General features: G+C 41.5%; 1 protein-coding gene across 1 annotated transcript in view; it reads left to right on the top strand.

Moving 5' to 3' along the window:
• The first annotated feature begins 914 nt into the window (after nt 1-914).
• Nucleotides 915-14,314, top strand: part of SH3BP2 (SH3 domain binding protein 2) — a 61,438-nt gene continuing 48,038 nt past the window's right edge. Inside the window, exon 1 of the mRNA XM_033061265.1 lies at nt 915-936. The gene's annotated coding sequence lies outside the window, so the exon portion shown is untranslated. The remainder of the gene's footprint in view (nt 937-14,314) is intronic.

The raw sequence follows: 14,314 nt of genomic DNA, 5'->3' as shown, positions 1-14,314 counted from the left end.
CAGTTTTACTTCTTACATCAAGAAATCTCCAAGACTGTTGTTCTCAAAAAAAGGGAGAAAAATTTCACTCACGTCCATGTGCTCCTCTTAGCTCACCCCTCTCAGATACTCAAATACAATGTATGATCCTGCTCACAATAAACCTTGTGGTAGACACCTTTCCAAAAGGAAAGAAAGAGTAGCATTTACATTCCTTAAAGGAGGTAATGGTAAATAAATACTCTAGGCAAGGGTAGCTGGAGTATATGGGAGCCAGTTGGGTGAAGCAAGGCTTGATCTCCTCTTCCAGTGTCCTAGAGTGGAAAATTGGTTTTTCATGTTGTATACAGAAAGGTTTTACACTGAGCTGATGGGTTGAAATTATTCAGTGCAGTTATTTAAGCTAACAATCTAATTATCACTCACTAGTTTAAAGCTGTCAATCAATCAATCAATCAATCAATCAATCATCGATTTGCTATTTATTGGTTCAGCAAACAATACTAATTTTTAATTAGGTTAATTAAAGTGGTGTTTCCCGGAATGGAGTGCTCTAACCCTTTGGAAGCCCTGAGAAGCACAAAGTGAAGAAAGCACAGGGGAACAATGAGCTGGTACCCTGTGCTTTCCCCACCTCCAGCTGCCCCTGGGGCAGCGCAGGGCACAGCTGGGGCAGGAGGAAGGAAATGTCATCCCGAAGTGATGAACAGCGTGGAGAGGGGCGGGGACCAGGTGGGAAGGGCTGGGAACCAGCTGAGTGAGAGGAGCAAAGCGTGGGGGGAGTGTGATCCAGGAAGGAAGAGGAAAGGAGCTGTGTCTCCATGGCACAGGAGACAGCGCGGTCTGCAGGTGGTGCCATTGCCTCGAGAATCGCCCTGGGATCCGCTGAGCCTGCTCACCCTGCCTTAACCCAGCCACGGAAACCTGCCCCCCGAGCTTGGTTTGATGGCACAACTGGTAAGGGTCGCCCTAATCTTGGTTTCATCCTACATTCTTCCTAACCCTTTGATAACCTTCCTAACCCTACCCCAAGTGCTGTCACTGAGAGCTGAGCCATCGCTGGAGACGGTGATGTAATTGCTGGTGTTTTCTTTTATCTCATCTGTATCTTAATTAACAATTTCAGACCCTGCAGTCAGACTTAATAATCTGTACACAGACGTCTCCTCTTGTAGATAATGATCAAGTCAATTCAGCCTGAGGGATGCAAGCAGAATCTGCGCACAGATTCATGCAATATGTTACACAAGCAGCAGAAAGATAAAAATAGCTAAAGAAATTAAAGATTCATGTTACACAGTGTTCTTTCCAAATCTTCTAGTCCCTTTTTTTTTAATGTGCTACTATGAAATGAAGTGAGTAGATAATTTATTATTATTATTTATTAAATTACTTCATTGCTTTGGCATTTTGTTGCTCCTTCTGTGGAATTCCAGGGCCTTTTGGATCTCCTGTTATGTTCCACCACGTACAGCTCCATGGCCAAAATGTCAACAGCTATAGGTTTGCAGCAAAATTGCATTATAAGCAGTCTATATTATTAATGACTATGGCAGAGATGTCTTTCAGTGGGTGAGCTGTTGTCTGGATATCTCATGAGACATTGCCAAACATCCTGGAGTAAGAGCCTCCTCCCTGGTACTTTGAAGTTCATGGGACTTTTGATGTTGACTTCATTAAGAGTAGGATGAAGCCTGTATGTTGCCTATGTATGGTATAAAGCTGACCTTTTACTGAATCACTGTTGCTATGTGAGCCAATCATCTATTTGATGCATCATCTCCTCACTCTAAGACAATTCAAGTAAATGTCACCCGAGGTGCAAGCTGAGGAACTTCCTGAGACAGAAAAGCAACAAGTTCATGGAGTGCAGTTCACCAATTTTTTAATTCTTCTTTCCTCTTTGTACCAATGTTTTCCTGCAATCATTGCTCATGTGAAAATACATTCTCCAATGTTTGTAAAAAGATAAGAATCTGTGCCAGCAAAGAAGTGCAAGCATTTACTGAAATGAAAGTGCATGTTTTATAAATCATGTCAAATTTTGTAGGAAAATACCGTGTGGAGCTCAACAAGGTGAAACAATTCTTCCGACCCAAGAGTTGCTTGATCTTGTAAAGCAAGGTACTGAGTCATGTCACAGGGAGCATGGGGGGTGGCAATAATCTCTTTTATGTAATGAGATCGTAGAATCCTACAATGGTTTGAGTTGGAAGGGATTTTAAGGGTAATTTAGTTCCAAACCTTTGCCATGGACAGAGACAATTTCTTGTAGACCAGGTTGCTCAAAGTCCCATCCAACCTGGCCTTGAACACTTCCACAGCCACAACTTCTCTGAGCAGCCTGTTCCAGTGCCTCACCATCCTCACTGTGAAGAATTTCTTCCCTAAATTTATATTTATTCTAAATCTACACTATTTCCAAGAACAGTCATATCCCCTAATTACTATCCCCTTTTGATGTCCTTGCCAAAAGTCCCTCTCCAGCTCTCTTATAGGTCCCCTTTAGGTACTGGAAGGTGATGTAAGTTTTCCCCAGAGCCTTTTCCAGGCTGAATAACTCCAATCCTCTCAGCTTCTCTCCATAGGAGAGGTGCTCCAGCCCCCAGAGCATCTTCATAGCCCTCCTCTGGGTGTGCTCCACCACACAAAGCTCCATGACCAAAATTCCAGCTGTAGGCTCCATGTCCTTCTTATTTTGGGGCCCCCAGAGCTGAACACAGTCATCCAGGTGGGGTGTCATGAAATCAGAGTATAAGGCACTCATTTGTTGGGCTTTGTAAGCAGAAGAGATTATGGAATTGTTCTGAGTCATAGTCATTAATAAAATAGACTTTGCTTATAATTTAGCTTCAATTGCTTTGGTGATGTTGTAAATGTGTATGATTATTTCTTTATTACTCATATGAGAAACATAGTTAATGTACAGCAGTCTTCTCTAGTGCTTATTTTAAAATCAGGATGGAGAAATATCATAGAAGGAAGTTTCTTTGCTATTCACGTGGCACTGATTCCCTAGAATGGAGCGATCTGTAAAATGTGACTCTTCTCTCACCTGTACTGGTATCCTCATGTGACTGCAAAATTGCAGTTCTATTCTTCTCTGATCCCCTGGGAACTAATGTGCTTTACTTTATGGAATAAACAGATCCAAAACCTCGGATATAGCTGGAAAGTTCAGTACATGTAGTCTTTGGGCTTACTTTCATTTATGCTTAATATTCTAGCTGGCCTTATTTGCCTCTATATATCATATATCACTCACCTTTCCAGTGCAACTGTTCAGAGGTGTACACCAGCCCTTTCCAGTCAGTGGTTAATACATGTTTATAATTGTTCACTTTTGGTGTCCTTTCATCCATCACACATGGACACAGTAACTGGTGAGACAATCAGCTCAGGTAAGCATTTTTGTTTCCATTGAAGGGATAAGAACAGGGATGTGTTACATAAGCCAAGAGCATCAGAAGTGACTTGAGATTTGGGGCTGAATAGCTGAGTCTGTTGGTGTCCAACATAAGGCACAGAGCTGATTTTCCAAAGCAGGTGAGATATGTGCTCTTTGAAAGTCGGGTGCTTCTAAAGAATCTCAAACTAGACATCCAAAGAATGAGCTCCTGAAGCTGCTTCTGGAAATCCTGACCAGTGTGCTTGGTCTGAAGTCACACAAGTTCAAGGCAGGGAAAAATTAGTAACTGATTCTTGCTTTCAAGTGACCTGTGATGCTTCCTTTGCCTACTCATTAGATTTCTGAGTGGCTTTTGTCTGGTCTACCCTTTTTCCATCTTGTAATTACTTGCCAAGATTCATCATCATCTTGCTGCTGGTTTGTCATTAACATTCTTTTCCTGTGGTGCCTCCCCCCAGAAGCAGACCAGTCCCTATGCTGGCCTGCTGATGCTGTCACACCAATTACCTGTTTATTTTCTCATATTTCCTTTCTTTATTCTGTGTTCCATGTTGCACTTGCACATGAAACTCTTCAACACAGGAACCAATATTTTTCATTGTACAGCATCTAGAATAATTATGTCTGAGTTTAAAAATTAGGTTCTTTGGGGTTGACTACACTACTAGTATTAATACCTACTAAAGAATTACAGGTCACCCATGTTGGGTTTTCAGTTAAAGGTCAACCAAATGCATTGAGTTCAAGAACCTGATGCTTGAACATATTAGGGTGGGATTGCTGCTGAAAGTTATTTCCAGTTTTTGGAGTCAGAGCTACCAAATCTGTGTATTAGGGTGACAACCCACCCTAAAGGGGAAGGAAGCACCCAAGACTCTGAGCATTTCTCAGATCACAGATCAGCCTAGGGGCAGGAGGGAGACACCAACCCCATCCATCCCATGGCTAAAATCAGCTTCTCTGGACCTTTTTGCTTAGGTAGGACTCAAGAAACTCCGGTAACTCTAGAGGACAAAATTTACCAAATTTTTCCCTATGCTGAACTTCTATTGCTTTTTTGCCTGAGAACACTCTCACATGTCAGAATTGCCCAAGCATTTTGTGTCTGAGGCTCTGGAATTACCTCTGTGAAATTTATAGTAAAGAATATTCTATGGACTGTGCACAACCCTTCTCCTTAGAGTCATTTGGAGGATGTAGAAGCTGCCTAGGACTAGAACATTTTTTATCACAGTAACAAAACATATAATTTTTTTTCCTCATCAATACATTTAATATTAATGGATGTATCAGTTTAGTTTTCTCTGTAATAGACAGAAAGTAAAAATTCCTGATACACTCTCAATTGCTCCAGTTTCTGGGTCCAGCTGGAAAGCTGTGCCTCTGTACATTTTTCACAAACACTGTCCATACTCAATGCTGTATTTTGTAGACCCTGTCCTTCCTTAAAACCTGGTTTAGTATCCAACATATTCTGTAGTTTTTGTTATTATTTAGTGAAAATCCTGAGTAAACCATAGTCATAAGCCACTCAAGAATTCAGTTTTATTAGGCAATTTTCTCAGTCTTAGCAGAATTATATAGCACACATCAATTAGTTCTTACAACAACCACTTTCAAGAGTAGGAACCATGAATGTCTCATTGTCCTTACAATGAGGCAGAGAAATTAAATCTTATTTAGATCAGACACAGTTGCTTCCCATAGGTATTACTGATGCAGCATGGCCATATGAATGACTGAAGTGCTCGTTTGATCTTTTAGCAAAGAAAATTACTTTGGAAAATTACTTTGGAAAGGACTGTGACCAAGAGTTCTCATGGTTTCATGAGTCTGTTGGCCTGGGCCCACGGGTTAAGTGATGCACATCAAGCTGCGAGTGCTGGGCACTGGAGCGTCTCATCCACCGAGGTGTTGATGTCACTGCGGTGCAAAGATGTGCCACAGATTCTGTTATTTCCACTGAGTCCTTATTCAGCTCCAAATTCAGCACAGAAAATGAGCCTACGTTTTTTTTTTAAGCCCATGAGAGAGTCTCAGTGCTTTATTTTTAGTTTTGACTTTTTTTTCCTGGTTGAGCTTGAGTGACTGGTTACTAACTTTGACATCTAAATTTCTTTTAATATTCTTTACATGTTTCCTGGAACGGTCTTATGTCTTCTTTTTTTTTTTTTTAAATAGGATATCAGAATACCTGCACAAAGGCACGTAGGTGGGGGTTTAAAACTCTTTTCTTATGTGCTATTTTCCCCCATCAGATGACAGTGTACTTTCCCAACATTTCTTTAATACATTTATTTTAATGTATTTAATATATTATATTTTTTATATATCCAGGTCAGTATTTATTTATTTCTTTGCAGGCATTCTTGTACTTGTGTCTTTATGATATCTGAATTAATATTGCATTCATCAGTTGAAATGAATTATCTTCAAAATACTCTTGTGATTTCAGGGAGTGCTGTTATCTCTGACTTACAGCTAGTGCCTCTGATCTGGACATATCAAATGTCATCATTTTAATAATTTGATTACTTTAATGAGAAGAGTGTTTTGCTTGTACAGGTTCTCTATTTTCTTTAATTGTGATTTTTTTTTTTCTCCTTTCTGGAATAATTTTCCCCATTTACTAGATATGCTACAATTTTTTTAGCTTAGAAGGTAAGAACACTAGTAATTATACCATTATTAGCTGCCCATCCTTGATACATTTTGCCTTATGCTGAGGAGAAATATTCACCAAATTCATTCAATAACACAAGAAAAACCATTATGCTCTCTTGTAATTAAAGGCTGTATTATAATGCACTTGCATGTGTGCACTTAAGGAATTTAATTAATTTTGTTTATTTATGTTCCCCAGTTTTTGAGGCCTGGACTTCATCACTTTTATATTTTTCTAATTAATTCTTAAAATAGTATTGTAAATATTAAAAGTAACAGATGTATTTTGTCACTTAGATTTTATTCCTAGATTGTCTCATGGTGAAGTTTATTTATAGAGTTGTGCATACCAAACACCACAAAAGAGGCCTTTAGTGATCATGGCCAGAAACACTTAGACTCATGATTTCTGGGGTTGTTGCCTGATTTTGGCAGAGGAGATGCTCCAGCAGTTGAAGACTCTCCATTTTATTGCCATCTCTTGACCTTCTCTAGCCCTGGATCTGAAATTAGTGATGTGGCTTGGGCTGATGTCAGATTTCTGCTGGACACAGCCACAGGCTGAAATCCCTGCTCCTTGCTGCCTAAAACTGTGATCTTAACACCAACGCTAAACTAGTTTATCAACTGCTTTCAGACACTGTGTGAAGTCTGTCATATCAACCCCACTCAACTCTGGTATCTGGGGCGGGCAGGAACCAGTAAGATTAAATTTAGTATTAACTTAAATTGATTTTTGGGTCACGAGAGCGGATTCAGGATGGGATAAAAACATGTCCTGGAGTTAAATTTGCCACCCAGACTGAATTAGGTTTGGATTTGGGAATAACTGAAGGTGTCTGGGTCTGCTGGGAGACAATTGGCCGTAAGGTTTAGGTGATGGAAGAGGGGGCAGACGAGCAAAGTCAGAGAGTTTCTATTGTTTTTGGGTCTGGCAAGGGTTGCAAGGTTTGATCAGAGGTGTGGCCTCTTTGGTTTTTATAAGGCTGGAAGGCTCACTGTGTTAAACTAAGCAAGGATTTGCACTGGTGTTGGATTCATGCTGCTCTTGGCACCAGCTCTAAATTTAGCAAGGGCTTCTTCTCAATCCAGTACTGATCTTTCTTCATCAGCCCCTGCTGGCCTAAGTTTTTTCCCAACAAAAGTCCTGATTAATCTTGATATCAAACTTCTGTAAGGTGAAGTCCTAAGATTAGGTAGGGATTTCATATTGGCACAAGCCCCACCTTAGTAAAGCCTCTCACATCCAGCCTTAACCCAACATCACACCCTTGTCAACCTGAGCCTTAAACCCCTGTAATTTCCTAACTGTGACTCCTGCCAACCCAGCTCTTGAAACTCCAGCTGACAGCCTTCACATCTCAAAATTTCAAAACAAACTGCTTTATAAACAAAGTAGGTCTTATTTCCACTGCCAGAAAAAGTGCTGTTCGATGTGCAAGTGCAATGTTTGTGTATGACAACCGTGGGCGTTTCGATATACGGCTCACGTGCTCTTTTTCAAAATAGCACTTATTTTGAGCTGACAAGGGAAGCTTTCATTAGAAAATTAGTAAAGTTGCATAATTTTTCTCAAGAGTAAAATGTGTCAGTTCTGTTCCTTCTGATAATCCATATCCTTCATCAAGAAGAGATGTGGCTAAAAATTTAAAACACATATTAGAAAAATGAGCTGTTTCTGAAATATCTCCTTACCTCCTCTCTGTTGGATCAGAAGGACTGTCCTGGGGTTCCCCTCTCATGGAGAAACTTTCTGAGGTGTTTAGCTAATATCTCTTGTCAGTTAGGAGATGCTTCTCCTGTGGATACAGCAGGACACTCCCACATTTCAGGTGCACTAAGCAGAGCTCATATTGATGGGGATCTTTAACCTTCTCTTTTTTTTCTGGCAGCTTAAGAAAAGAAACATTAAATAAAATGGCAAAAATACATAGTTCACCTTTAACAGGATTTTGAGTGTTGGGAAGAGCTGTGGAGGAATCCAGGTCTTTGGGGTCAACTATGCAATAGGCAAAGAAATACTCAGGATATGAAAGGGAAAGAAATAATTTAAACTATTAATTTACCCCATTAGCTCCTGTACTCCTTGTCATCACTTACTACTTAACTCCAGATATTTCCCTATGTTGACAATGGAAAATTGTGTGAAGCATCCAGTGTGAAGTACCAGCCAGAAAAAGTACCTGAATCCTTGGCTGGATAAAGGACTGGAAGATACAGTGCCACAGAGAAAGGGATGGCATGTTCTTTGTAGCTACAGTCACGTCTAAAGAATCCCAGCTATAAAGAGGGCTGTAAAGCAGGCAATGGAAGTGATTAGTCACAGGGTGGTGTGCACAGGTGAGAGAGCAGGTGTGTGCTCAGAGTCCTGGCTCACACGTGCCTTGGGACTTCACTGAGGCCAAAAGTGCAGCAGGAGTCAGTGCTCAGAGTCCACAATGCCGGAAACAAATCCCAGGATATTAGATGTGATAAGGGTTTTCTTCAGAGATACACAAATATATCAGGGCATGAAAGAAGTGTCTAGCAAAGGAAGTCTCTCTTACGGGGAAGTTGTTTCTTAATTTTCCATCTGATGTTTTGTTGTGCCTTCCTCACAATTCTTTTAACATTGAACAATGCTAGGGAGCTCAGTGGAGAATTCAAATGCTTTAGTCGGGATGTTCCCATATAACTATGACTCCTTAGATTCAGATAATATAATTGAAATGAATAAACTGTTCCCTTGCACACCTATTTCTAGGACAGGAGCTGGCTGCTGTGCAGCGCTGTCCTGCTGCTTGCAGCGCGAAACGAGGAGTCACGAGCTGACAAGCCTGACTGAACTTCCTCAAACGAACACTGCTCACCGAGAGCTGGGCTTCTGCTTTGTGTGTCTCACACAAAACTGACTGGGAGGTGAGAGGTGTAGGCGGAGTGAGTGATAGGAGGAAGGGTCACAGACAGTTTTGTGTACTAAACATTCCCCCTACGCAAATGGTACTCTGGGGGTGGCTGCCATTCTTAGTTTCAAATTTAAAAGCCACAATCCAAAAATAAAAAGACTGTCACTGCAAATAGTAGAAGTGAAGCCAATAAGTCAAACCTTGCTTTGTTATTTTTTTGAAAGGTGAATGTGTGTGGGCTGTGAAGATTATTTGAGCAAGTCACTTTTGAGAAGGAAGAACAATATGGGAAACAAATGAAAAGTGTTTTAGCTGTTGATAATTTCCTTTTTCATAATAACAATTGAACGGAACATATTAGTAAAACTCACTTACTGTACACCCACATTGTATAATTTTTAGAGAATATGTTGGGTGCTTAATCCAAGATGCCAGAGAAGAATCTAGTCCTTTTGACTTAATAACTTGTTCAAAATGTGGTTTAGCATGGCACATATTTTTACACAGCAAGAAGGACTATGAGGGTCAGTTAGTACATGGTAAATTAAGGGGTGAAATTACAGTCTGCTCTTCACCTGCATTCACTCCCCATGAGGACACTTCTGCTCTTACATGGGGAGTGGAATGGCCAGGGCTGCCTCCCAGGTCCAGCAAAGCTGCTGTGTCACTGCATCCTCAACCTTTCTGTCCCCATCTTTCTCTCCCTGTTTGACTTGCCCTGTTTGCAGCAGTTCCTGTCCCAGCACCATGGTGCCACACTGCTGCACAGTCCCTTGGCAGGGATCTTTCTGACACAGGCGTCTTTAGCATGAAGTGAGCTGTAGCTGTTTCTGTCAGGAGGAGCTGAAGCTGCTGTGGGGGTGAGTGGCTACTGCCAGCACTGCCCCCAGAGCCTGCCAGACCCCTCAGTCTGAGCTCCCCACTGTCCATCCCATGGCATATCCATGTGTATGGCTGGGGGATCATTTCTGTGGTCTGTCACCTGTGTCTGTGTGTGCTGTCCTCTCTTGGTACTTGTCTGCTTGCAGACACACACACCCAGTGCAGCCTCATCTTGAATATTGTGTGCAGTTTTGGGCACCGCAATATAAGAAAGTATTAATATTGAACTATTAGACTGTCCAAATGAAGAAAACAGAGATGGTGAAGGCAGAGGGGAAGCTGTGTGGGGAGAGGCTGAGGGCACTTGGGCTGTTCAGCCTGGAGGAGGCTGAGGGGAGACCTCAGTGCAGTTACAAATTCCTCCTGAGGGAAAGAGCAGGGGCAGACACTGATGTCTTCTCTCTGGTGACAGTGACAGGACCTGAGGGAATGGTCTGAAGCTGTGTCACAGGAGGTTTAGGTTGGACATGAAGGGAAGGATTTTCATCCAGGACTTTCCAGTTTTAAGGCTTGTGTGTTTTATCTGGGAAGAAGTTCAAGACCACCAAAATATTAGGGATTATTGCTGGCCTTAACTAAAAGTGAGAATAAAAGGTGCTGGTCTGAGTCTCTGGTTATAAGCCTTTTTGTCTAGGAAAATGTCAGGAGGAAAGAGAGTTAAAATAAACATGAACTAATAAGGGAAGGATATCATGTAGTTTCTGCTGACTCTCAGGATCTTTTCCGATGTTTGTTTTGCTTGGCCTTTCTATCTGCACCAAGATAGGAAACCCTACAGCTTGAGTTTCGGTGATTTCCCTTTGAAATGAGAGTGTTTCAACTCTCCAAAGACTGAAGGCTGAACTCCTATCACAGCTGTGATGGTAGAAGTGGGGAATAACTCCCCTGGCCTCAGTCTCAGATACTGTAAATAATTTTATGAGGTGTGGTTTTAGCTAGGCTTTCCTGTTGTTCTTGTGTGTGAGGGGGTTTTGTGAAGGTGGGGTTTTTCCCTTAACATTTTTTTTTTTAATGATAGCAGTGCCTTCTGAAAAGCCCTGGATTGACACTCTGGATATCAAAGTCTCTGCCCACAGAGCACACACTGGAATGCTGCCCAGATGATGTTGTTGAACCAAAACTTGAAGGGATCATTTGTTAGGAGTTGAGGATAATTCACTCTCTGAAGCTACTCAGGCTCTGGCCCTAAGCAGCTCCAACAAAGACCAGTTTGTCCCCAGACTCCTTCACCTTTTGTTTCTCCCCTCCAAGTCTGTTTGAAGCATTTCCCACTGTCTTATTCTTCTGGATAATTTGACAATACACTGAGTAATTTTTCCCCTGTCAGTTCATTTTCATGCAGTCTTTATTTTATTTATTTTATTATGCAGGTTAATTTGGACACCCAACTTTTGGCATCAATACATGGCTCTTAACATCCTGTAAATATGTCTCATACCTGGTCACCAGGTGGGTTAGCCATGCCTGATCACCAACATTTACTTCTGAATTCTCTCCTACAGCTTTTCTTCACACTTTTCCTCAGATTTCCTGTCTTTTGATTTCCAAGGAGTCTTTTCAAGGGTTCCAGCTGGGTTCCAGCTCTACAGGACGTGAGCTGGCTGTGTGTCACTGGATAGCACACATGGGTCAGGGTGGCATCACTGGCAGCTGCAGTGGACTGGAAAGGTGGTGCTGAGAGAAAGATCTAATGGTTTCTGTCAAGGCAGAATCTTCCATGCAAGGGACATGCACTTTTCTTGGCATAGCAGCTATGTTATCTCCTGTCCTATAAGAAAACACAGATTTACAATTGCTGATCTCAGATGTGATGGTATGTCCTGACCTCAATGTCCTGCATCTTGTTTTGTGGCATTTTCAATAGACAGAAAACTGTCAAAATCTTCAAGGGCTGGTTTCTTCCTGATAGAAATACTTCTTTGTGCTTTATTTGTGAAAGTTCTTCCTCAAAGGCAAATCTGGTGGAATTGATTTCCTCTACTCATTATTGGTGCAGAACACCAGACTACCATTGGGACTGGTCTCAGGAAGAAAAAAGCCAATAATTAGTGAGTAATTCAATTCAATTTCTATGTTTGTATTGTTTCTTAAGTTACACATAGATACAAAATCTAAGTTTCGGAGGATAAAGATAATTCATAAACCTGAGGCAAGCTTTATGTTTTGTCAGCATTTTTGTATTTTGTTGAATTTTCTAAGTATATATTTCTACTTGAACTCTCTGGAGACAGGGGTGGTTTCAAAGTAGCTTCCTAATCTTAAAATTAATTTTAAAGAAGTTGTTATCCTTAGCACCAGAAGACCTCGAGCAAGTTTTCAGCTGGTGTGAAATACCCAGAGGGTAAGAGAATGGTGTCCACAGGAGCTGCACAGGCCAGTTTAAAGGTGGAGCTGTGGAAGCAGCAGAAGCAGCAGCGTGTCCCAGTGGCTAATGGCAATGAGGAACCTCTCTGGCATGTGGCAAGGTGAGGACAAACCTCACCTGTACCTCAGGTGTCCCTATGAAGCAATTCTCATCTTTCAGGGACAGTCTAGGTGATATTGCAAGATTGGAAATGTCAGCCTGAGGCAAAGCATTGCCCAATGCCACATTGTAGGGAAATACTTTCACTGGCAAGCTCAGCACTGTTCTGATCCCAAGGAATAAGTTCAGACTCTGGAATTGCTCATGGAAGCCAATGTTCTGGAACACATCTGTCCTTGGGCACCAGTCAGAATTAGTGGGACACAGCTTCTTCCACGTTGGAAATGAACCTGACAGCTTCTTTCCCAGTATTTTCTGTTCCATCAGTGGTGGTGGCAGTTTGTAGTGACAGTGTGGGAAATCCAGGTTCAAACCTTTTTTTGTGTGACTGGGGTGGTACAAACCCCTGTTGTCCAGATGCTCATGAGAGGAGATGCTGGGAAGAACCCAACACTTGGATTGCAGTTTCTGTCTGTGGAATTCATTGTATGACACTGCATATAAAACATACCATCCTCCTGTGGCCTCCAGGCTGCACTCCCTCCAATAAATGGGTTTACAGCCACTCTGTAAACCTCACAGAGACTTGCTGTGCAGCAGCAAATGCAGGCTTTTGTGGTACAATGGATTTTCAAATAGCACAATCAGAGCTGGCTGAGGAACAAGCCCATGTGAGGAGTTGTAGAGCTCTGTGCCAGCTGATTTGGCCTGTGTATTATCTGGGCTAATTAGCCCAAGTGGAAAGCAATACTGATGCAGTCACTCTGCATCTGCTTTCTGAGGCAGTTTGTTCAGAGCTAGCTCTGATATTTCTAGACAGTAGCACATTGTCTGTGTGAATATATTCTCTATGCTGCCCATAAAATCACTCTGTGGCACTCTCAGTGTTGCATGTGCCATTGCTTACCCACATTGTTATGTGTCCTGGAGACCCCTAGTACAGGACATACAAGTGAAAAGGGCCAGATTTTGCATATTATTTACTGGTAGAGTACATACTTCCTACCTTGAATAATCTAGATCACATGTATTTAATGACTTCTAATATAAAAATTACCTAATGCTGCTCAGAGATTTCTTTTATTTTGCAATACCAGCATTAAAAATTATTTTGTGTATTGTTTCTAATATAGCTGCCAGTGTTGGCAAACATATATTCCAGTGGAAAGATTAAGCAGTGTAGACAGCATTGTAAAAAGCTATAAAGACTGTAAGGCAAGCTTAAGAAAGACATCTCTAAGTGGGTTATCTTCACATGGATATAAAACATAGAGAAAAGAAAATGCAGTGCTGTTCATTAAATGTAAGGGTTGAACAAGGATGAGTACTTATGAATAATTCTTCTTCTGACTCCTAGTTGTCCTTTAAAAACATAAAATATGATTTAGAAGCAGATTGTGGAGCAGTGGAATGAAAATGCCTAGGAAGAATTGGGGAAAAGAATAAAGTGTATAAAAACGAGCTGAGATATCTATGAAAAAAGCATAATGAATGTTGGTAAAGCTGAAGCCTAAAGGAGCTGTGGTGGAAAACTCATTACAACAGTCCTCAAAGGAGAGGATGTCCATGTGGGAGAAGGGAAGCCTCTGCAGGAAGCAGGGGATGTGTCCTTTTGGGTGTTTATTTGCCAGTGGTGCTGTACCCTCAGCAGGGTCAGGATGCTGCATGGCTGTGCTGACAGCAGGCTGTTCACCAGATGGAGCATTAGACTCACATCCCGTGGGGAAAAGGATCTGCTGGTGCCAAAGCCTTGTTACCATGACACCTAATGTGGGTTAGAGAAATCTAGCAATTTGTCGAAAACTGCCTGAGAGGTGATAACAGGTTTAGATTTATGCAAGGAAATTCTCAGAGAAATTCTCAAGTCCTCAATTGCCACACAAAGGATAACAAATACTGGAGGGCAGAAAACACATTCTAGATAATCTGCTAGGGCTTTCCAATCATAGCTGTAATGCTGTGCAAATGTTCATGCAAATGTCAGCACTCAGTCAGAAAGGTGTGTAAGCAAAACTTGTGTTTGTTTAAAAG

This window comes from Catharus ustulatus, chromosome 5, assembly GCF_009819885.2.
Source record: "Catharus ustulatus isolate bCatUst1 chromosome 5, bCatUst1.pri.v2, whole genome shotgun sequence".
NCBI lineage: Eukaryota > Metazoa > Chordata > Aves > Passeriformes > Turdidae > Catharus > Catharus ustulatus.
The sequence above is the reverse complement of the archived record's forward strand: the minus strand, read 5'-3'. Positions and strand labels throughout refer to the sequence as shown.